Source organism: Salvelinus namaycush, chromosome 11, assembly GCF_016432855.1.
Source record: "Salvelinus namaycush isolate Seneca chromosome 11, SaNama_1.0, whole genome shotgun sequence".
NCBI classification, from domain to species: domain Eukaryota; kingdom Metazoa; phylum Chordata; class Actinopteri; order Salmoniformes; family Salmonidae; genus Salvelinus; species Salvelinus namaycush.
The window spans coordinates 21,742,821-21,768,510 of NC_052317.1; the positions used below are offsets into that span (position 1 = coordinate 21,742,821).

The window sequence follows — 25,690 nt, forward strand, 5'->3', positions numbered from 1 at the left end:
AGCAACACTTACCTGGTAATGTGGCCTCCTTGTGGTTGATGCTGGCTTTTCCATTACTCTGTACACAATACTGAATATTGCTTTTTCTAAATTCATCTAAGTAACACTACAAGGCCAACTCTAAAAATAAAACAATGGTCTATTTTCTAATCCATGACATATTGTAATGGAATTTTAATGTCTCTTACATCTACCTTTACAACCTGGTCTCAGAGCATTTCATAATGTCCTGTAAGTAAATCCGAACCACTCCATTTAGTATATGTTACATTTCGTATGCTATTTACTCATTTGTGGATGTCAATCATCCATTTTGAAGATATGTTAATACTTACAATTCGTATAATATGCTACGAATAAGAAAAAATAAAATGTGTTACGAATTTGCAAAATGTACAATATGTTATGAATTTGCTAAATGTATGATATGTTATGAATTCCAATTTGCTGTGGCTGTTGTTAGCTACAGTAGGTGACTAGGTGGCTAACACAAACGTTAGCTAGCCGGCTAACGTTTAGCTAGATTAGGGTTTAGGGTTAGGAGCTAGGTTAAAGGTTTAAGGTTATGATTAGGGGAAGTGTTAGCTAAAAGGGTTAAGGATTTGCCTTAAGTAACTTTCTGTCTTATGTAACCATACCAAACATAACATTTCATGCTATTTTGAGTGTCCCGGATTTACATTTACTATGTTACGTTTAGTCTATGAGACTAGGCTGACATTTAGAGCTGAATTGGAAGAGGTAGCTTTATTGGCATAAAAAATGACTTACTCTACAATCATCATCATCATCACTATGATTGTCATAATCTGCTACAACTAGTCTTGGTAGTATCAGGGAGGTAGTTAGAAGGTTAATGTGTCAAAGGTGATGTTGTATACTGTACAGACAAGTGTATTGTCATTGTGTAGCTCAGTATGTTTTTGTAAAGGGGTTGTATATCCTGTTGTCACAGTGGGCTTCAGAGCACAGTAGTACACAGCAGAGTCAGACAGCTGCACCCTCTGGATCGTCAAGGGGACTGACTTGGAGTTGGCATCTAGATCGGCATGAAATCTCTCCTTGAACTCAGTAGCATTGCCCCCAGTTCCAAATTTGAACCGCATAAGCATATACTTGGGGAAGTCGTTTGCTCCCTGTTTGTACCAATATAGATATGGACTTGGGTCGTCTGTTTCATAATGACAGACAAGTGTTATTTGTCCTCCTTCAGTAGCCGTCTCAACTCCTTTTGGCTGTAACACTCTGTCTCCTCTGCATTCTGGAGAGAAATTAAATAAGTTGAAAAAGATAGGGTATTTGATGATTTATACCCATTAAATCATTGGGAGCATATAGATTGAGCTAATTTCTCTATTTTTTTATGACAAAATCAAGGGATAATTAATGCAATGACAGTAAACAAATATATTTTTTTTATCATACCCCAGCAACATGCATAAAGAATCAGAATCATCGTCAGCCAAGATTCCATGTCTACAGTGAGAAGGGTAGGTAAGGAGAGAGCAAACACACTTGTATGTGTCAAAAGCTTTTGAAACCACTTCTTTAACTCTGCCTTAAGAAGCATTGAGGAGGAGCTTCCACTAGGCTCTCTAAGAGTCTTATATCACACTATCAAATAGTTTTTGTAATGAGGCTGTATATCCTGTTGTCACAGTGGGCCTCAGAGCACAGTAGTACACAGCAGAGTCAGACAGCTGCAACCTCTGGATCTTCAATGGGACTGACTTGGAGTCTGCATCGAGATGGGCATCAAATCTATCCTTGAACTCAGTGGCATTTTTACTTCCAAAAGGAAAACGGCCCAGCATGAACTTTGGGAAGCCATGTAATTCATGCTTGTACCAGAACAGGTAGAGATTTCTAGTATCATCTGCATCAAATTGACAGTCCAGTGTGACCTGTTCTCCCTGAGTAGCGATCACATCTCCTGGTGGCTGAATGACTGAGTCTTTTCCTCTGCATTCTGGAAAATAATGTTATACAGATTTGTATTAAGAGGGAAATAATCAAGCAACATGATTGAGTGAATAAAAATGTATGAATGGTAGTATTGTACTGAAAAATGTGTTTGAAAAAAAGAAAGGATTTGAGCAAAGACAGTAAACAAATTAGAAAAATAATATTATAATACCATAACAACATGCAGCAAGAATCAGTCAATTACTCAGCCAGGGTCCCATGTCTGCTACTGTGAGATCAATGGGAGAAGAGTAAAACCACTCTGATGTAGCTAGGCCGTGATGACAGCATGACATCTTCCCTCCTCCTCTTTTTGCACATTGTCAAACATTGATAATCCTGAGGCAAACACTCTACAGAGCTAGATGCGAAATTCAGCCTGGAATGAAATCTCCACTGGATCTCATCACTACTGCTCCCTTCTGAATTATGATCTCTTCTCAGAACATACTGAGGAGACCCTAGTTAACTGGATGTACCTCGACTGGACTACTGGTAGTGTAGTTTACAGTCCTCCTTCAAGGGCAGTAACATGTACACTCTGCTGGTCAACAACCTCTTCACCTTTACAATCTGAAAAATATATATTTTGAGGTTTTATAATACATAATATGCAAAGGTTCATAGAATGAGAGTGTAGAAAGGAGAAGCACTATACCGTATCAAAATAACATGCAGACAGGATAAGTAAAGTATTCCTAAGCCAATGTGCCATTATGATTCATGTATAGAGGATGAATAGACTGTTATAGACGTTATGTTCCATACACTGTAGGGGCTTTGCAGTAGAGGAGAAGCTTATTGTATATTCAATTATTTAGTTAAACAGCAAGAGGGATTCCTTGTTAAATTTGATATATTTGGAACCATGAAATATCTCGTTTACATAATGTTATCTTCTTATACAGTATTGAGTAGCTTGGATGAAAAGGTGCCCAGAGTAAACTGCCTGCTACTCAGGCTCAGAGGCTAAGATATCCATATTATTAGTAGATTTGGATAGAAAACACTCTGAAGTATCTAAAACTGTTTGAATGATGTCTGTGAGTATAACAGCACTCATATGACAGGCAAAACCTGAGAAAAAATCCAACCAGGAAGTGGGAAATCTGAGGTTTGTAGGTTTGCCTATCCAATATACAGTGCGATATTGGTCATATTGCACTTCCTAAGGCTTCCACTAGATGTCAACAGTCTTTAGAACCTTCTTTGATGCTTCTACTGTGAAGAATGAGGGAAGGAGAGCTCTTTGAGTCAGGTGTCTGGCATGAGCTGAACATGCGCACTCAAGTGAGAGCGACCTGCTTTCCATTGCATTTCTGAAGACAAAGGAACTCTCCGGTTGAAACATTATTGAATATGTATGTTAAAAACATCCTAAAGATTGATTCTATACATCGTTTGACATGTTTCTACGAACTGTAATGGAATTGTTTGACTTTTCGTCTGACCTGTGTGTCATGAATTTGGATTACTGGACTGAACGAACACGCAAACAAAATGAAGGTATTTGGACATAAATGATGGACTATATCGAACAAAACAAACATTTATTGTGGAACTGGGATTCCTGGGAGTGTTCGCTGTAATGTGTGAAAAATCTAGTTTTTTGTGTGTGTCTGTAAAGGGTTCGCTAGCCAACTAAAACTAAATCCTATTTCCTTATTTATTGGTTTCAAGCATGTCACTAATGTCAATGTCACATAAGAAGTTCCTAAGAAATCTATGAAGAACAGTTTGAGGAATTGCACTTACGAACTATGTTATGAACGTTTATTTTTTTTATTTAAGAAACTTATTTTTAAAACAGTAGTCAAGTCAACTGATGATTGGTGTTATGATTGAAACCAATGACTGACCCTGAATGCAACCATGGCCATAATCCCTGTATTCGCAGTGCATATTAACGTAAATGATGGGCAATGACATCACCATGCAGTGGTGTGAAGCATTTAAAACCTGTTTGGGATAGGGGGCAGCATTTTCACGTTCGGATGAAAAGCGTGCCCAGAGTAAACTTCCTGCTACTCAGGCCCAGAAGCAAATATATGCATTCCATTGCATTTCTAAAGACAAAGGAATTGTCCGGTTGTCACGTTCCTGACCTGTTTTCTGTTGTTTGGTATGTGTTTATTGGTCAGGGCGTGAGTTTTGGGTGGGCAGTCTATGTTTTCTGTTTCTATGTTGGTTTTGGGTTGCCTGGTATGGCTCTCAATAAGAGGCAGGTGTTTGACGTTTCCTCTGATTGAGAGTCATATTAAGGTAGGTTGTTCTCACTGTTTGTTTGTGGGTGATTGTTTCCTGTGTCAGTGTTTGTTGCACCATACGGGACTGTATCGTGAGTTCGTTTTGTTTGTAATCAGTACTTGTTCGTTCGTTCTTCGTTGTATATAAGTTCGTAGTCCAGGTCTGTCTACTTCGTTTGTTGTTTTTGTAAAAGTATCAAGTGTTCTTCGTGTGTTTTAGTTTCGTCTTGTTAATAAAGTTCATTATGTATTCACAACCCGCTGCGCCTTGGTCCGTTCATGCACCACAAGACGAACGTTACACCGGTTGAAACATTATTGAAGATTTATGTTAAAAACATCCTAAAGATTGATTCTATACATCGTTTGACATGTTTCTACGAACTGTAATATAACTTTTTGGACTTTTCGTTTGCACTTGTGAATGTATGAATGTATGCCTTTTCAGCGGATGTTGAAATACTTTACTTTAAAGTTCTACTTAAGTCGTTTTTGTGGTATCTGTACTATAAGATTTATATTTTTGACAACATTTACTTCGCTACATTCCTAAAGAAATTAATGTACTTTTTAATCCATACATTTTCCCTTACACCCAAAAGTACTTGTTACATTTTGAAGGCTTAACAGGACAGGAAAATGGTCCAATTCACACACTTATCAAGAGAACATCCCTGATCATCCATACTGCCTCTGATCTGGCAGACTCACCCAAAACAAATGCTTTGTTTGTAAATGATGTCTCTGAGTGTGCCCCTGGCTATCTGTAAATTAAACAAATTATAATAATTGTCCGTCTGATTTGATTAATATAAGGAATCTGAAATGATTCATACTTTTTTAAAACTTTTGATACTTAAGTATATTTTAGCAATTGCATTTACTTTTGATACTTAAAGTATTTATAAAAACAAATACTTTTAGACTTTTACTCAAGTAGTAATTTACTGGGAGACTTTCACTTGAGTCATTTTCTATTAAGGAATCTTTACTTTTACTCAAAAAGGACAATTGGGTACTTTTCCCACCACTGTCACCATGTCAACTATGATGCAGGGGCTGTCTCTCAATTTGGTCCATAAAATATACCTCTCACTCCTGCCTGGAGTTAATCAAGTAGAAAACTGCCAGCCTCATAATCCTGCTTCTCATAATGTGTTTCATTATCTGTTCCAACTGAAGCTAGGCTTAGGGTTAATTCTAGGGTTATGCTCAATTCAGTAGGTAGACAAGAATCCCGGCTTCAACTGGTCCGGGCAGATGTCAGACATTGTGTATGGCATTATGTCAGTGAGCGTTTTGCTGATGCCAACATTGTGAACAGAGTGCCCCATGGTGGGGGTGGGGTTATGGTATAGACAGGTATAAGCTATGGACAATGAACATAAATGCATTTTATTGATGGCAATTTTAATGCACAGAGATACCATGACGAGATCCTAAGGCCCATTGTCATGCCATTCATCCGCTGCCATCACCTCATGTTTCAGCATGATAATGCACAGCCCCATATCGCAAGGATCTGTATGCAATTCCTGGAAGCTGAAAATATCCCAGTTCTTCCATGGCCTGCATACTCACCAGACATGTCACCTATTGAGCATGTTTGGGATGCTCTGGATCGACGTGCGTGTTCCAGTTCCCTCAAATATCCAGCATCTTCGCACAGCCACTGAAGAGACGTGGGACAACATTCCAAACGCCACAATCAACAACCTGACCAACTCTATGTGAAGGAGATGTGTTGCACTGCATAAGGCAAATGGTGTTCACACCAGACACTGACTGGTTTTATGATCCTTCATTCTTTTTAAGACTGAGACGCTCTCCAATACAACCCAACATTGCAACATTTTGTTCATCCTTTCAAGCACACCCTTCTCATTAACCTGTGGTGAGTTATTCACAATTTTCGATGAACAAATAAGGTTTTATATGTAAGATGGTTAAATATAGAGAGAAATGATTGATTTGCATTATTTGTGCCCTGGTGCTATAAGAGCTCTTTGTCACTTCCAAAGAGCCAGGTTTTGACAAAAACTCAGACTCATTCTTATGTTTAATAAATGTATCGTATCGTGTGTGTGTTGCAGGCTTACAATGATGGCAAAAAACAACATTTGAGAGTGCGCTGACCCTGGTGCTAGAGGGGATACGCAGCTGGAGGTTGACTGTTTGAACGGGTACGGGACTTTAAAAAGTTTGGGAACCACTGATCTAGGAGATATAAGAAAGATCAGGAAATATATACAGTACCAGTCAAAAGTTTGAACACACCTAATCATTAGCTGTGTACAAACTTTTGACTGGTGCTGTATGTAAAAAATGTTTAACACATATTTAACCCATTACATGTTCTATCTTGTTTGTGAGAATTACCCCATTAAACAGTTTGGTCACATTAGTTTGTAGCCCAAACAGAGGAGAGACCAGAGGAGAGACCACCATCATATTCGTGAGACTCTCATCTTTCTAAAGAGTGATCATATGTTCAGACGCTACAAATGTTTTTTGAGAAGACAGATTTTCAGGATGTCTCATGGTCTGACAAACACAGCTGTAGCTCGGCCACCTTCCATCGTAGATGCAGAAGACTGACGTGGTAGAATGAGACACAGCCCATGCGACAAAACAGATATCTATATCTTAAATGAATAGAAGCAAACGATGAGACTCCACTGACACCTATTGACTCTCACTAGTAACTTGCCCTTGAAAATACAAGCAATGTCAAGGTTTCACCTTGTTGGGCAGAATGTTGAACACTAGATGGAACTATTGTATCATTATTATACATAGAAAAATCTTGTCACTGGACTTCATAACAGTTGAGGGCAGTCTATAGGAGGAGGACAGACAAAGAAGATCTGTCATAAAACTGATCAGGAGTCAGAGAGAACATCTCAGTGGTAGTGGCTGAAAAGTGAGAAGCAGTGGACGAGCCACCTGGCTAACTTGGGCCTGATTAATCCATCCTTCAGGAGGTGTAGTGGGCAGCACTTGCAGGATAAGAAGGTTCCTCATTTGAAGACCAGCCAGGAGCTGCAGAAACGGCTGTTTGTGGGTAAATATAAAGAAAACACTTTTCCTCTACTTTCACTTTGCTGACCGCATTTAAATGTTGAGGAACTTCTGAGAATAAAGACACTAAATCCTCACATGAACAATGAATTATTATACATGCAAAAACTTTAATTACTTTTTATATCTAGTGACCCAGGTCAAAAGAGCAGTTTGTCTGGTCCATTACCAGTCAGTTGGCTTCAGCTACACTCCTCTAAAGAGTGCAGTACATGCATTTACCACCAGAGGACCAAACCACTGAGCAAGTCCATGTTGAGAACAATGACATCATATAATCCATGCATATTGTATGTATATGATGTGGTTAAGAGTCTGTAGAGACAGTAGCAGAATACGAATACACATCAAATTTAATGAATTTTCCTGTCACTGTGGGCCTCACAGCACAGTAGTACAGAGCAGAGTCTGTCACTACAGCAGAGGAGATCTACAGATCCAAACGGTTTATCTCTTCATTCAGTTATTCGAGTGTTCAGAGGATCTGCTATTTTTATAAATTCTGTACCTGAGATGTACAGAAGGAACTCTGGCCTTTGTGCTGTGTCTTGGTGATACCAATAGAATTAATCTCCAGCAGTAGCTGTTCTGGAGTAGTTGTAAACCAGGGTAACAGGGGTTCCCTCTAAACAGTACTCTTCTTTCTTGAGTGGAGTGAGGTCCTCACAACTGACACCTGCATAGAGAATGGTTTTAATACACATATAATTAATTGTTGAATAAAATACATTGAAATTGAATTGAATTCATTTTGGCAAGTATGGCAATGGAGTGTATTGCATTGTATTGTATTGTCACGTATTGTATTGTATCACCTACCCATAAATATGGTCAGGAAAAACACTGAATCCAGCAACACCATATTAGATAAACAGAGACAAACTGACAGAAAGATCTCAGCAGTCTCTGAAAGTTTCCTCGTGTTTTTATGTTTCTATACTGTTGTTCAGATCATCCTCCGGACCATAAGTCCCTCCCCTTAACATTCAGTAGGTATGTTACTTATGTATGTCATACAGGATGTCTGTTTCCTCCCATGGTTCTTTACAGGTTTTTGTGAAGTGTCCCTGTGGTCTTCATCGCACTTCAGCAGAGGAGATCTTCAGATCCACACGTTTGGTCTCTGTATCAATATAACCCAACAGACTACCAGGCGACCAATTCTCTTGGAAGTCTGTATCTATCATCCATAGAAGGAATATTGTCATTTTCCCAGCACTGGTTTGATGATACCAGTAGAATATATTTCCAATTGTAGAAGTTGAGATGTAGTTGTAGGACACGTGACAGTGGTTCCCTCCAAGCCATGCACTTCCTTTCTTAAAGGAGCAATAGCATTCTCTAAACTGTCATCTGTATAAATAAAGGGTAGTTGTAATGCATACGTTAAGGAAAATAAAACTAAACTTAAAATATATAATTTTTTAATGCATTATTATTAGGAAAGTGTCACTTATCTACAAATGTGCAGAGCAGCAGCACTGCATACAGAAACATCATCTTGGCTATCTCTCAATATTTGCTCCTCTCTTGCTTTGATGCAGCTCCTCCCATTCTCATTGGTTCATTTCCATGGCATTTGACATGTTTTTGTACAGTATTTCTGTGTTTCCTGTCACTGTGGGCATCAGGGCACAGTAGTACAGAGCAGAGTCTGTCACTACAGCAGAGGAGATTTTCAGATCCACACGTTTTTCCACTTTGTCAATGGAAACTGTCAGACGAGGATGTGGGGGAGTAGCTGTAATTACTAACCCCTCTGGTGTGATGTACAGGAGGAATTCTGGTTTGGATCTGTGATATTGGCGGTACGACTGTAGATTGTAGACATTGCCATCATATTTGCAGGAGAGATTTACATAATTTTCCTCCTGAACAAGCTCTTCAGTAGTAGCAGGGTTTATTGAATAACCAAAACTGTTTCCTGCAGAAAATGTAACAGTAAAAATTATAGTTGTAACTGACATGTAACACATTTTCCATAGCTGTTAAAAATGTGAATTTAACATATATGATACTATTGTACTATGATATATTTTATGGATAAAAATATGTTCTTCATTCACTGTCAAATAATCTTCAAAGATGAAAGCAAGGATTTCAATCATATAATAACTCACCTAAAAAAGCTGAAAATAGAACACATGAGTAGAGTATCATCTTGCTAGACCTTTGAGAAACACAGAAACACAGACAGACAGACAAACAGCACTGACTAACTAGCTACTTCCTGAATAATAGCTTCCCATAAGATCTTTGATTATACAGCCCCTCCTCTTGACACCAAAGTGAAATACTTTCTGTTGTCTTTCTTTCTACATGTTGTCATGTTTTTGTACAGTGTTTCTGGGTTTCCTGTCACTGTGGACTGCATGGCACAGTAGTACAGAGCAGAGTCTGTCACTTCAGCAGAGAAGATCTTCAGATCCACATGGGTCTTGTCATCATTCAGTTTAACAGACAGTCGAGGATGGGTTGATTTATTATGTGTCTTTAACCCTCCTTCAGTGAGGAGGAGAAAGAATTCTGGTTTTGATCTGGGGTATTGTTGGTACCACAGTAAAGTATCAGTACTGTAGGAGCCAGTATAGTTGCAGGATAAAGTAATACCTTCACCCTCAAATACAAGCTCTTCAGTTGTGGCGGATATTATTTCCTCCCCATAACTGCTACCTGAAATAAATAATGTTAAACATGTTTTGAATAAATCATATTGCAATTCATGTACCGTAAATGCTATATCGACATATGTGTACAATCCAAAATGGCAAAATGCAAAACTTATTCACTTACCAATGACTATTGAAAAAAGCAAAATTCCATGTCAAATGCCATGGAAATGAACCAATGAGAATGGGAGGAGCTGCATCAAAGCAAGAGAGGAGCAAATATTGAGAGATAGCCAAGATGATGTTTCTGTATGCAGTGCTGCTGCTCTGCACATTTGTAGATAAGTGACACTTTCCTAATAATAATGCATTAAAAAATTATATATTTTAAGTTTAGTTTTATTTTCCTTAACGTATGCATCACTATCCTCTCCTCAAACATATTGTAGACTACATACTGTCGTGTCAAAGCACTCATTGACTTTGTAGCTCCACCTCTCTACACTAAAGGTGGTTGGGTATTTGAGTTCTGGGTTGGATTGATGCTAAATGTCATCTTCCTGATTTTGCAGTAGTTCTGAATAGAGACATTTCAGCTCATGACTGCCCTCTATTGGTATTGTCTCAAAATGTATGAATTAGGCAATTACTGCCCTTAACTTCTCTAGGATAGGGGGCAGCATTTTCACTTTGGATGAATAGCGTGCCCAGAGTGAACTGCCTCCTACTCTGTCCCAGATGCTAATCTATGCATATTATTATTACTATTGGATATAAAACACTCTGAAGTTTCTAAAACTGTTTGAATGATGTCTGTGAGTATAACAGAACTCATATGGCAGGCAAAAACCTGAGAAAAAATCCAAACAGGAAGTGAGAAATCTGAGGCTGGTCGATTTTCAACTCATCGCCTATTCAAATCCCAGTAAGATATGGATCTGTTTGCACTTCCTACACCTTCCACTAGATGTCAACAGTCTGTAGAACGTTGAATGAAGCCTCTACTGTGATGTGGGGCCGGATGGGAGCTGTTTCAGTCAGTGGTCTGGCAAAGTGCCAGTTCCTGGTCAAGCGCATTCCACATGATATCGCCTTGCGTTCCATTACTTCTGTAGACACAAAGGAATTCTCCGGTTGGAACGTTATTGAATATTTATGATAACAACATCCTGAAGATTGATTCTCTACTTAGTTTGACAAGTTTATTCGACCTGTAATATAACTTTTTTAAGTTTTCGTCCGACGTTCGCCTGGACCTGCGCGAGCGTTTGGACGTGTACTAAACGTGCTAGCAAAAGTAGCCACTTGGACATAATTAATGGACATTATCGAACAAAACAACAATTTATTGTGGAACTAGGATTCCTGGCACTGCATTCTGATGAAGATTATCAAAGGTAAGGGAATATTTATGATGTAATTTCGTATTTCTGTTGACTCCAACATGGCGGAGAAATGTTGTTTATATCTGAGCGCCGTCTCAGATTATTGCATGGTTTGCTTTTTCTGTAAAGTTTTTTTTAAATCTGACACAGCGGTTGCATTAAGAACAAGTGTATCTTTAATTCTATGTAAAACATGTATCTTTCATCAAAGTTTATGATGAGTATTTCTGTTATTTGACGTGGCTCTCTGTAATTTCTCCGGATATTTTGGAAGCATTTCTGAACATGGCGCCAATGTAAACTGAGATTTGTGGATATAAATATGCACATTATCGAACAAAACATACATGTATTGTGTAACATGATGTCCTATGAGTGTCATCTGATGAAGATCATCAAAGGTTAGTGATTAATTTTATCTCTATTTCTGCTTTTTGTTACTACTATCTTTGGCTGGGAAAATGGCTGTGTTTTTCTGTGGCTATGTACTGACCTAACATAATCGTTTGGTGTGTTTTCACCGTAAATTATTTTTGAAATCAGACATGTTGGTTGGATTCACAACAAGTGTAGCTTTAATTTGTGTAATTTCATGAAAGATTGATTTTTATAGTAATATATTGGAATTTGGCGCGCTGCATTTTTACTGGCTTTTGGCCAAGTGGGACGTTAGCGTCCCACACACCTGGACACACCAAACTTCAGAGTGTTTTATATCCAATAGTAATAATAATATGCATATATTAGCATCTGGGACAGAGTAGGAGGCAGTTCACTATGGGCACGCAATTCATCCAAAAGTGAAAATGCTGCCCCCTATATCAAAGAAGTTAACTTCTTATGGCTGCAAGCCCGACGCCGGTACACTTATGACAACAGCCAGCTCAAAGTGCAGGGCACGAAATTCAAAATATATTTTTTAAAAATATTTAACTTCATGATGGGCTTGCAGCTTGTTTCTGGCTATTGTGGTAAGCTAATATAACGCTATATTGTGTTTTCGCTGTAAAACACTTAATAAATCGGAAATATTGGCTGGAATCACAAGATGCCTGTCTTTCATTTGCTGTACACTATGTATTTTTCAGAAATGTTTTATGATGAGTAATTAGGTATTTGACGTTGGTGTCTGTAATTATTATGGCTGCTTTCGGTGCAATTTCTGATTGTAGCTGCAATGTAAACTATGATTTATACCTGAAATATGCACATTTTTCGAACAAAACATAGATTTATTGTATAACATGTTATAAGACTGTCATCTGATGAAGTTGTTTCTTGGTTAGTTTGGTTGGTTCTTGGTTAGTTAGGTTGGCTTTGTGCATGCTACCTGTGCTGTGAAAAATGTCTGTCCTTTTTTGTATTTGGTGGTGAGCTAACATAAATATACGTGGTGTTTTCGCTGTAAAACATTTTAAAAATCGGACATGTTGGCTGGATTCACAAGATGTGTACCTTTCATATGCTGTATTGGACTTGTTAATGTGTGAAAGTTAAATATTTAAAAAATATATATTTTGAATTTCGCGCCCTGCACTTGAGCTGGCTGTTGTCATAAGTGTACCGACGTCGGGCTTGCAGCCAGAAGAAGTTAACAGTATCTGCTGTTTGTTTTATCTGTTTAACTTCTTATGGCTGCAAGCCCGACGCCCGACTTCATGATGGGTATCACAAAAATCCAAGTATCATGTAGTAGCCTAAACCTATCGATGTTACATTTTACTTGGTGAATGGAATATAAATAACAGTCATCCAATATTCTGTAAAAGAAATAAGGCCATGCTTGTAAAAAAATGTATCGTCCTCCCTCATTTTAAATGGCACCAACCACCACTGGTGCCTACTGTCATCCCTTTGAACCTCCCTTTTCCCCAGATTATTATTATTAAGTTACGTTTCAGGAGATCCATTCAGACCTCCCCTTTCTGTGTAAAATGCCAATTTCCCGTAAACCAGAAGGTTTCAAGTTCTGTCTGACAACCGCTCAGCTATATCATGGATGGTGGTGCTTATGCATCAAAGGGGGAATTGTTGTGGCAGAATTTGAGTGAGATGTTGTAACTTCTCAAGGGTTATGCTCTGTTCTGTGTTGATCTGTGATGTTAGGTCTTTCATAGACTCCTGTTATGTCTGCACCTTAATACAAGGACATTGTCTTCTCGAACTGTATAAGGATCCACCCCTTTTTTCCTGTATAAGGATCCACCCCTTTTTTTTAACATTTTTGCCTAAAATGACACACCCAAATCTAACTGCCTGTAGCTGAGGACCTGATGCAAGGATATGCATATTCTTGATACCATTTGAAAGGAAACACTGAAGTTTGTGGAAATGTTAAATGAATGTAGGAGAATATAACACATTAGAGCTGGTAAAAGATAATACAACGAATAAAACATAAAATGCTGTTATTTTTTTGTACCATCATCTTTAAAATGCAAGAGAAAGTTCAAAATACATTATTCCAGCCCAGACGCAATTTATATGTTGGCCACTGGATGTCAGCAGTGTATTTGCAAAGTTTTCTACTGATCCAATGAACCATTGCATTTATGTTCAAAATGTTGTATCAAGACTGCCCAAATGTGCCTAATTGGTTTATTAATACATTTTCAAGTTCATAACTGTGCACTCTCCTCAAACAATAGCATGATATTATTTCACTGTAATAGCTACTGTAAATTGGACAGTGCAGTTAGATTAACAATAATTTAAGCTTTCTGCCAATGTCCGATATGTCTATGTCCTGGGAAATTTTTATGTTACTTACAACCTCCTGCTAATCGCATTAGCCTACGTTAGCTCAACCGTCCCGCGGGGGACCCACCGATCCTTTAGAGAATAAAATAACTGTTGTGTAAACAATATGATTATATTATCACCTCCCACTATATAAGGAACATGTAACCATTTACTCTGACTGCGATCGGAGACGGATCTACCTGCCAGCTGCTTGCATTAAAATATTTACTATTATACATTTAAATGAGTCCCATAAGGCAGCGCACAATTGGCCTAGCGTCGTTAGGGTTTGGCCGGGGTAGGCCGTCATAGTAAATAAGATTTTTTTGTTCTTAACAGAAAGAGTGCCTTCAGAAAGAATTCATACCAATTGACTTATTCCAATTTATTTTGTGTTACAGCCTGAAATAGAATTGTATTAAATTGATTTTTCTCTCACATATCTACACGCAATACACCATAATGAAAAAGTGAAAACATGTTTTTAGAAATGTTTGTAAATTTACTGAAAATACAGAAAAATACAGAAATATGTCCACAGTGCAAGGTGTTCTACATTGGATGGACAAAGAGACGCCTTCAGGACCGCTTAGCGGAACACAAGTGTGCCATAAGGGTAGCCAATGAAGACTACCCAATGGCAAGCCACTACAAGTGCTTACACCATGGCAACCCTGCCTCCCTACAAGCTATGGGTATTGATCGTGTTCTGGCCTCATTTAGAAACAGCTAAACCAAAGGGAAAGTTTGGGTGTTTACAAACTACAGGCCACTAAGGGTCACAGAGGTCCCTTTGCTGTCATCTAGTGGACTTTTTGCTCTGTTGCCCTCAGGTATGTTTAGACAGGTGTGGTCCATGTTTGCTGTATTTTGGTGTACTGTGAAATAGATGATATCCTATTCATAACACTTTGCCCAATTAAATTCAAGGTTAGAACTACCTTTCTAGGGGTTCTGATGCTTCTAGCCTTGAGATGCATTTTTGGTGGCGTGTCTTCAGTATTTCACTTTTTTTCAAATCAGGGTTGATTGAAGAAATACGACATTGTATTATCATATCCTTGTACTCCCGACGAAGGCCATGCTGCCGAAACGCGTCAGAGTTTTTAAACTTTGTTTCCATTGAACATGGCATACAAATAAAGGCATTTTAATTAACTATACGAAGAGTGCCTTGGTCCTCCTTTCTTTTGGATGACTGTAATTACCCCTTTTACCAAAGAGCACCTTCTGTCTACGAAAATCTACTATTCTGTACCTTAGCAGCTCTTCCCTTCATTCCTTCTTTTTTTTCCACAGAAACATCTCATTTACATAAGTATTCAAACCCCTGAGTCAATACATGTTACAATCCCCTTTGGCAGCGATTAAAGCTGTGAATCTTTCTGGGTAACGCTAACATGCTGACGACACAGCTCGCAAGCGTTGCAAAACAAATTTACACATACATGTAATTGAATAATTTCATTCAAACTGCTCACGCGCGCCAATGAGCGTCTGCGTAGCCAGGCGCTAAAATATAACTTGGTTCAGTAACTTCATCCACAGTGATTGGATATGAAGAATAGCACCCACTATTGCTAATATTAAAACGTATCCTAGTAACATGCTGGTAAGTGTTATTTAACACAGTGAAAAGAGTGAATACACGTATAGTTATGACAGAATGACTCCCCTGGTTTCTCACTGTCAGCTATAAAAGGCATTTCCTTTCCTCTGCCTCAATTATGCAACACCTCACCTTTACTTAAAAAACGTCACACCACACGCACCCACGTGCACACACAGTGTTTTTGCCAGGGGGCTGTATATGCTGTTGTCACAGTGGGCCTCAGAGCACAGTAGTACACAGACAACTGAAACCTCTGGATCGTCAAGGGGACTGATTGTATCTTGTCATTTAGACTTGCATTGAATCTCTCCTTGAACCCTGCAACATTGTCTCCAGATCCAAAAGAATAACGGCTCAGCATATATTTAGGGAAGTCATTTGTTCCATGTTTGTACTAATATAGATATGCATTATTAGCACTGGTGGTGTTATATTGACAATTCAGTGTTATCAGTCCTCCTGTAGAAATCAAACCTTCTGGTTGCTGTTGGACATGGTCTCCTGTGCCCTCTGGAAGACCAAAACAGTCTGACGTTTAGCTCACATGAAAATGGAGGTAGCCTAAAGCAATTATCAATTACATGAATGTTCCATGAAGTGAGTATAATAAACACATTTTTTCATGTGAAAACGTTCAGATATTCTTTTATGATGCTTAGAATTCCATTTTGCCTAAATGGCACCAAAAAATGAATCCCTTTTTTATTTGACCATTACAATCTGTTCTTAGGATGAAACTGAAAAATAACATCTTGTGTAGAAAGTAAACATCCTCACCTCGATGGTGCCAAGTGTGCTTATGTCTGCATAACGAGGAACTAGGGAAAAAATGTCAACTTTTGACTATTTCTGGTCTAGCGATCGATGACAGCAGAGTACACTGCCCAGCCTTACATAATTAGAAAGAGGAGATAATCATGTTTAAAATTGTGTCCAAATCGAAAAAATCGAAAGATACACATTGCGAGATATTTGGCAAAATAGACAGACATACCTATATTTCGCTATAGGAAACATGGGGACGAACTCAGAGTTCCATGAGTCATTTTTTGTTGTTGTTTACATTTTAACTAACAGCAACGTGGGCAGGTCTCATTGCCAACAATAGCAAAGCAGGCATTATGACGTAGAACAATCAGCTGGGAATAGAACGTTCGGAAGGCGAGTTGGTGCCACGGTGCTCAATAGAGCTAATAGGAGCTGCCAGGGTGAAAAAAGCCCTAAACTAAGGCCTGTTTTTTTCGTGAATACTTCAAAACTACGGCAAGCAGCTGGGACATATGGTAATATTGTATTAATATTTTGCAATGAACTAGCTTTTATAAGAAAAAGTAATGTTAAAAATGTAATGTGTCCAGCCTAATACTGGATAATCAAGGGGACTGACTTTGCTGTGAAGTTCAGACGGGCATCCTATCTCTCTTTGAACTCTGTAGTAGTTTCCCCAGTTGAAAACGTATCCCTTCTCAGCATAAACATGGGGTTGACATTTGCTAGTTGTTTGTACCAGAAGAGATATGGTGATTGAGAAGTTTTATCAAATAGACAAGTGATTGTTGTTAGTTGTCCTTCTACGACCATTACATCTTCTGTTGGCTGTCTTACATTCTCTTCTGCTCTGCACCCTGAAAAGGAAGATACATACATCTTCACAACATATAATAATAATGTATATAAATAAAATGAACAAATGCACAGAAAGAGACAGATGAACAGAGTGATGTTATACCAAAGCAGCATGCAGCCAGAACATGCAGGATCAGCCAATTTCTCATGACTAGTCAGTCAGTTTGAAGTGGACAAGGTAAGGAGCAGAACAATGTTGATCTATCTATCACAGAGCTTTGACACCCTCTGTCCTGCTGTCAACCTTGGTCCACGACTGGGGGCTGATACAACTGGAACACCAGCTACCGACTACCATCCACGTCAAAACCCTCGTACCAAACTCTACCTACTAGAGTGAAGAAGAGAGAAACACTATATCGCCTGGTGTGTGCACACAGCACAGGTGTGACCACACTTCTCTGATCTAAACCTCTGTCATATGATATCAAATTGTGGTTGATGTATAATTATGCTCCAGACAACAACAAAGCATTTTTGGTCTGCAAGTATTTGTACAGTGCTTTATACACTTTGTATCACTGTGTTGAGTCAAGAGCACAGTAGTAGAGAGCTGTGTCTGCCAGGGTTAGATGTTGTATGATCAGTTCAGTTGATTTCTGAGACGTTTTGGATGTGTATCTCTTATCAGGAATATATTCACTGGTACTTGATCTGGCACCTTTATAGAGTAGAAACTGAGGAGCCTGGTTAGGATATTGCCTGTACCAGTAAAGCCAAGGTCCGTTTTGGCTTGTATCATATGAACAGCTCAGAGTCACAGATTCTTCCTCTGACTTGATGACTTCATGGCTTAAAGAAGTAATTTCATTCGCAGCTATCAGTTCTGTGAGAAAAAATAGAGTAAAACAAATGTCACAAATTATAGGAGCTACATGCTGTAATAATAATGTATATAAATAAATGAACAAATGCACAGAAAGAGACAGATGAACAGAGTGATGTTATACCAAAGCAGCATGCAGCCAGAACATGCAGGATCAGCCAATTTCTCATGACTAGTCAGTCAGTTTGAAGTGGACAAGGTAAGGAGCTGAACAATGTTGATCTATCTATCACAGAGCTTTGACACCCTCTGTCCTACTGTTGATGCTTCATGTTGTTCTGTATTACATGCAGTAGTAGACCATGGGGAGATGTCTGTCTGTATGGCATCCTCTGATTCAGGGGTGTGTGAGCTTTGTTAGGTTGTCCCCTTCAGGTTGACTTTCATACTACACCACCAAGCGGTGTGAATTGTGAGGAGGGATAACTACAAACATCAATATTTTAGCACTTTGTCATATTCCCAAGTGCTTTTCCAAACAATATTAAAAAATACCTGTCTAAATTAAATTGAAGACTACTGATTGAAAAGTGAAGAATACATATTTCTCACAGTTCATTGAATATGAAGACAGAGAAACACTAGTCCACCTGGTGATTGCACACAGCACAGGTGTGACTACAGTTCTCTGATCTTAACCTCTGCCATTATGATATCAAATTGTTGTTGATCCACACAACAACAAAGGATTTTTGATCTGCATGTTTTTGTACAGCATCTAATAGACTTCGTATCACTGTGTATATTCCCTGAGAGCACAGTAGTAGAGAGCTGTGTCTGCCAGGGTTAGGCTTGTTATGACCAGTTCAGTTGATGTCCGAGACATTTTGGATGTATCTCTTATCAGAGATGTGTTCACTTCCGCTCTGTGATCTAGCACCTTTATACAATAGAAACTGAGGAGCCTGGTTAGGATAATGCCGGTACCAGTAAAGTAGAATATAATCGCTTCTTGTTTCATATGTACATCTCAGAGACACTGATGATCCCTCAGTGGGGGTGTACTCCTCCTTGTCAGGAGTCACACTGTCTCCAGATACCATTCCTGCAGGAAGAAAAATACATAATAAAGCTGATTGAAAACACATGCATATTTTTCACATGTAAATGACTTAACTTTATCAAAATATGTTTAACTACCAATACCATAATGTAATAATCTGATTATAAGGATGCAAGAAGTTCAAATGTTTAGGTATTGTTTACCTGTAGTCATAATCAGAATGACCAATACACTGATCATTCTGACCACAGTAGCACACAGCAAAGTCAGACAGCTGTACCCACTTAATAATCAAGGGGACTGATTTGGAGTCTGCATTGAGATGGGAATCAAATCTCTCGCTGAACCCAGAGGCATTTGTCGTTCCAAAAGAAAAGCGCCCCAGGGTGAACTTTGGGAAGCCATTTACTTCATGCTTATACCAGAACAGTATCAAATGCATCAAATTGACAGTCCAGTGTGACCTGTTCTCCCTCAGTAGCGATCACATCTCCTGGTGGCTGAATGACTGAGTCTTCTCCTCTGCATTCTGGAAAATAATGTAATACACATTTGTATTAAGGAGAAAATATAAAAACATATGAATTTAATACTGGCAGTGTTATACTGAAAAATACGTTTGAAAAAAGAAAGGGACTGGAGCAAAGGCAGTAAATTAATACGGAAAATAATATCATACCATAAAAAAATACAGCAAGAATCAGTACATTTCTCATCAAGGAGTGCATGCCTACTGAAAGATGGGTAGGTGAGGAGAGAGCAAACTTGTGTCATTGTCACAAGTGTAGAGAGGAGTAAGCAAGAGGCAGTCACAGGTTAGTTTATTGAGTCTATTAAAGCGCTATAATTATAAACGCGGGACGAAACCCAAGGTGCATAATAATATAGTACACAGGAAATAGTAGGAGAGATTCCTCTCAGGAAAACAAGCAACATTTACAATGACCAACAAAGACAAATTGCAGAGGGAGTATATATACAGTGATAGAGTGGGGATTGGAACCAGGTGTGTGTAATGATGAAGAGACAAGGTTTATGAGTGAAGGGCGTTTCCCAGCAACAGGTTCGGCAGCTGCTAGAAGGCCGGCGACGCCGAACGCCTGAGCTGGACAGGAGGGGGAGACAAAGTGAAGGCTGGTGTGACAGTCATAGGCTTGTGAAACCACTTCTTTCATTCTGCCTTAGGAATCATTGAGGAGGAGCATACACCAGGCTCTCTAAGAGTCTTACTGTATATCACACTATCAAATCGTTTCTGGAAGGTGGCTGTATATCCTGTTGTCACAGCACAGTAGTACACAGCAGAGTCAGACAGCTGCAACCTCCGGATTGTCAAGGGGACTGACTTAGAGTCTGCATCGAGATGGGCATCAAATCTCTCCACAAATTCAACTGACTGGTAGTCTAAAAGAAATGTGAGATAATGTCTAGATGCTTTTTTTAGTGGAGATCAAGTTAATAGCTTCCCTGCCTAGGATGATGAGACAGCGGATTGTGCAGTGAGAACAGAGTAAATAGGCATTTTAACGTCATAGATTTAGATGGTGGTAACTTGTGGAATGGACACCGGTTTGAATGCACTTTTAACCAGTCAGCATTAGGGATTTCTGGATTGGATCGCTGCTCAATGTCATCTTCATGACTTTGCAGTAGTTCTGAATAGAGACAATTCAGCTCATGACAGCCCTCTATTGATATTGTCTCAAAATGTATGCTCGTCACAAAAAACAATGGAGAAGAATAAGACAAGTACTGCCCTTAATCCTCTAAGGAATCAAAACAACACAACAAATGTCTGGTGAAATTGTCAACAAATGCCTGGCGAATACCAAACATTCCAGAGTAAGAACTTTATACTAATGGTCAAGCATGGTGGTGGTAGTGTGATGGTTTGGGGATGCTTTGCTGCCTCAGGACCTCAGGACGACTTGCCTTAATAGAAGGAACCATGAAGTCTGCTCTCTATCAGAGAATTATACAGGAGAATGTCAGGCCATCCCTCTGTGAGCTGAAGCTGAAGCACAGCTGGGTCATGCAGCAAGACAATGTTCCAAAACACATAATCATGTCTACATGAAAATGGCAAAAAAAATGCAACTAATTTAAAGTTTTGGAATAGCCTAGTCAAAGTCCAGACCTAATCCCAATTGAGATTTTGCGGAAGGACTTGAAACGAGCAGTTCATGCTTGAAAACCCACAAATGTCGCTGAGTTAAAGCAGTTCTGCATGGAAGAGTGGCCTAAAATCCTCCACAGTGACGTGAGAGACTGATCAACAACTACAGGAAGCGTTTGGTTGGAGTCATTTCAGCTAAAGGTGGTACAACCAGTTATTGAGGGCAAGGGGGAAATTACTTTTTCACACTTGCGCATTGGCTATTGCGTTACTTTGTGAAAATAATTTATGAAAATAAATTAAATAAGTATGTTGTTGTGTTATTTGTTCACTGAAGTTCCCTTAATCTAATATCAGGTTTTGGTTGAAGATCTCATAACATTCACTATAAAAAAATATGCAAAAGTAGAGAATATTTTAAAGGGGGCAAATACTTTTTTACATCACTGTATTTCCCCTTAAAGGTGCAATATGTAGAAATCTATCTGCCATTTCCTGGTTGGTAAAATTCGAATAGTTTGCCGAATTTCAGTTTATGTGACAAATCAAGCAGTCATTGTGTAGAGAATCATTGTACCATCTAAATCGCTGTGAAATATATTTTCCATAACCAAAAATATTGTATTTTCAGGTGTTTGAGGCTGAAGTACAAAACCGAAAGTAAAAGACGCAAAAACAAAACTTAAGAACATGGAGCATAGAAATAGTGTACATAGAACAGATCTACCACTTCTTAGACTTGCTTTGAATGAGAATGACAGATCTATATCTCACATTTCTATGTGAATAAGACAAAAATGGGCCCATCAAGCGCATTTGGTGTCATCATGTGGTCTCTGACTTGTGTTCGGACTCACTTAGGTGGAAAAAACTTAAACTTGCGCCTTTTTCAATGCTGAATTGAATTCATTAAGAAAACAGAATGGTGTCATAATGTATTTTCTTCCCTGAAACATCCTTTCTGATTTTATAAGTAATTCAATAAATAATCATCTAATCTGATTACAATATTTTTGCTGGTAATGTAACTTATTGTAGTTTTTTGTAATCAGTTACTCCCCAACCCTGGGTCTGGTAGACAACCAAATGTGTTTAGAGTATGTCCCTTTCAATCCTTACATTGTAGCATTGATGTTATCAATCTATTTAACGCTTCAACACTTAGTTTGTTTAGGATGATATAAACCAGAGAGAAAAGGTTCCATCATACCGAAGTAGAATACATCAAGATCCAGCCAGATGATCAGACAGAGTACCATGGTTATACAGAACACACTGAGAGTGACTGTGAGTTACAGTAAGAGGTAGAGATCATCTCTCTCTCTTCCATGTCCATCTCAGCCTGTATATCACCATCAACTGACAGACATGAAGGAGGAGCCTGCTCAGAGAGAGGAAATGTATTGGTCAATATTACCTTGTCAGTATTATATTATCACTCTTTGCAGTTCATTAGAGACAAAGAGAAACACCTACCTCTAGCTCAAATAATATGATAAGTATTGACAATGACATAAATGTTTTATGAAGTGAGTGTGATTAACTTATTTGAAAATACATGTTTGAAAAGGTACACATATTCAATTAATATTCTTCTACTGTATATGCTGGACCAACTAATTAACAAAAATATGTCTCCTGTAATCATATGTACAGTACGAACAGGATCATTTCTGTAGCTCCTCCCTTTGCCATAAAACCCACTGTGGCTCTTAATGAAGTGTGGTGGTGGTGAGGAAGGTTTGGTTTACTAAATCACTGTAAACATGGCATCAATGGCATTTATATGAGCGGGGACACCGGTGTCGAGGTAATTGAGGTAATATATACTTGTAGGCAGAGTTTTAAAGTGACTATGAATAGATAATAACAGAGAGTATCAGCAGCATAAGGGGGGGGGGTGCAAATAGTCTGGGTAGGAAGTGCTATTTTCAAATAACACTTGACAGTTACCTTGAATAAACTAAAAGTATGTAATGTAAGACTAATACTCACCAACAAGTGCAGAGAGGAGAAACACTGGGTAGAGAAACATGGTGATGGGTGTAACAGTGTGTTATCAGGAGGCAGAACTGAAGACATCCCACTGTTCCAGTCAGATAGAGGAGAATCATCTCTCTACCTCGCATCTTAGCTCCTCCTATTCAGTAAATGGACCCACATTACATCAACATTATCATCTGTGATGAACAAATATGACTTAATTGATGGATCATCATGAACATGATATCTGATCACTTGTATGCAGATGCGTGCCTATTACATAGTGTTTACTAGTAGGAATTTATTAGTCAGGTTCTTGTCGTGTTTCTGGGTTTCATGTCAACGTGGGCCTCAGAGCACAATAGTACAGAGCAGTCTCACTTCAGCAGAGGAGATCTCCAGATCCAAATGGTTTACTCTTCATTGAGTTCCGTAGATATTTGAGTGTTCAGAGGATCTGCTTTCTTTATAATCTCTGTATCCAGGCTGCATCACATCCAGCCGTGTTGGGAGTCCCATAGTGCGGCGCACAATTGGCCAAGCAACATCCGGGTTTGTCCGGGGTAGGCCGTCATTGTAAATAAGAATTTTTCTGACTTGCCTAGTTAAATTAAGGTTAAATACAAAACAAACAAAAAAACTGAGATGTACGGGAGGAACTTTCACCTTTTTCCTGTCTTGGTGATACCAATAGAATTCATCTCCAGCAGTAGCTGTTCTGGAGTAGTTGTAAGACAGGGTAACAGGGGATCCCTCTAAACAGCAATCTTCTTTCTTGAGTGGAGTGAGGTCTTCACAACCGACACCTGCACAGAGAATAGTTTTAATACACATACATTTAATTGTTAATGAAAATGTATTTAAATTGAATATATTTCAAATGGACAATTATGGCAATGCAGTATATTGAATGTATGGTATTGTCATGTATTGTATTGTATTGTATTGTATTGTATTGCCTATCAATAAATATGGTCAGGAACAATACAGAATCCAGCAACACCATATTAGATAAACAGAGACAAACTGACAGAAAGATCTCAGCAGTCTCTGAAAGTTTCCTCCTGTTTTTATGTTTCTATACTGCTGTTCAGCCCTTCCTCTACCATAAGTCGCTCCCCTTAACATACAGTAGATATGTTATCTATGTATGTCATACAGGATGTCTGTTCCTTCAATGGTTCTTGACAGGTTTCTGAGTTTCCTGTCACTGTGGTCTCCAGGGCGCAGTAGTACAGAGCAGAGTTTGTAACTTCAGAGGAGATCTTCAGATCCACACGTTTGGTCTCTGTATCAATATAACCTAACAGACTACCAGGCTACCAATTCCCTTGGAAGTCTGTATCTATCATCCATAGATGGATTATTGTCATTTCCCAGCACTGGTTTGATGAGATTCTACTGCTATTTCCAGTTGTAGAAGTTGAGGAGTAGTTGTAGGACACTTGACAGTGGTTCCCTCCAAGCCAAGCACTTCATTTCTTAAAGGAGCAATAGCATTCTCTAAACTGTCATCTGTATAAATAAAAGGCTAGTTGTAATGCACACGTTAATGAAAATAAAATTAAACATAAAACCTAATATCCTTTTTTATGTGTGTCACTTACCTACAAATGTGCAGAGCAGCAGCATTGCATACAGACACATAATCTTGGCTATGATAATTTATTCCTCTGTTGCCTAGCTGTATCTTAATTCATTTCTGCTTACTGTAGCTCCTCCCCTTTATCATTGGTTTCTTCCCAAGGCACTTGACAGGTTTTTGTACAGTGTGTCTGGGTTTCCTCTCACTGTGGGCTCCAGGGCACAGTAGTACAGAGCAGAATCTGGCACTTCAGCAGAAGATATCTCTAGATCCACACGGTCGGTATGAACCTGAGCTGACATACGAGGAGGGACAGGTTTCTGGACATATCCTGATTTAGTGATGAGAATCAGGAACTCTGGTTTAGACCTGGGATACTGACGATACCACTGTAGATTGTTTACAGAGCCAGTGTAGCTGCAGGATAGTGTGATGGTATCACCCTCCACACCAACCACCATAGGCCTAGTGGGATTAATGTAATCTTGAAAACTGACACCTGTCAGAAAAGTAAAAACAAGTTGCTGTTTTGCTAGATTTTGACAACTATCAAATATATTATGGAGTTGGAATTAAAATCATGAAATTGAATACAGCACTCACCAACAAGGACTGAGAGGAGACATGATGAAAGCAACAACATAGCTGATAGTCTTTTAAATACTGTATCTATGACACAAAAGAGACAGAATTGAAAATCTCTATAGCAATCTTTCAGTCTTGCTGATTGGAGAAAATGTTGTAGCTCCACCTACCACCAAATACAGGGGCTGTTGAACATCCACATTTGTTTGTGTATGCCATGCAATCCTTGTTTAATATTAGTATTGATGCATTTATTTTAACAATACTACTCCATTCATGTTAATGCATTTTGAAGAAAAATGTGTTAAATGAATGCAGTTCAATTG

General features: G+C 38.7%; 1 pseudogene; it reads right to left on the minus strand.

Moving 5' to 3' along the window:
* Positions 1–845: 845 nt before the first annotated feature.
* On the minus strand, positions 846–25,240 carry LOC120055286 (annotated as a pseudogene).
* Positions 25,241–25,690: the final 450 nt, after the last annotated feature.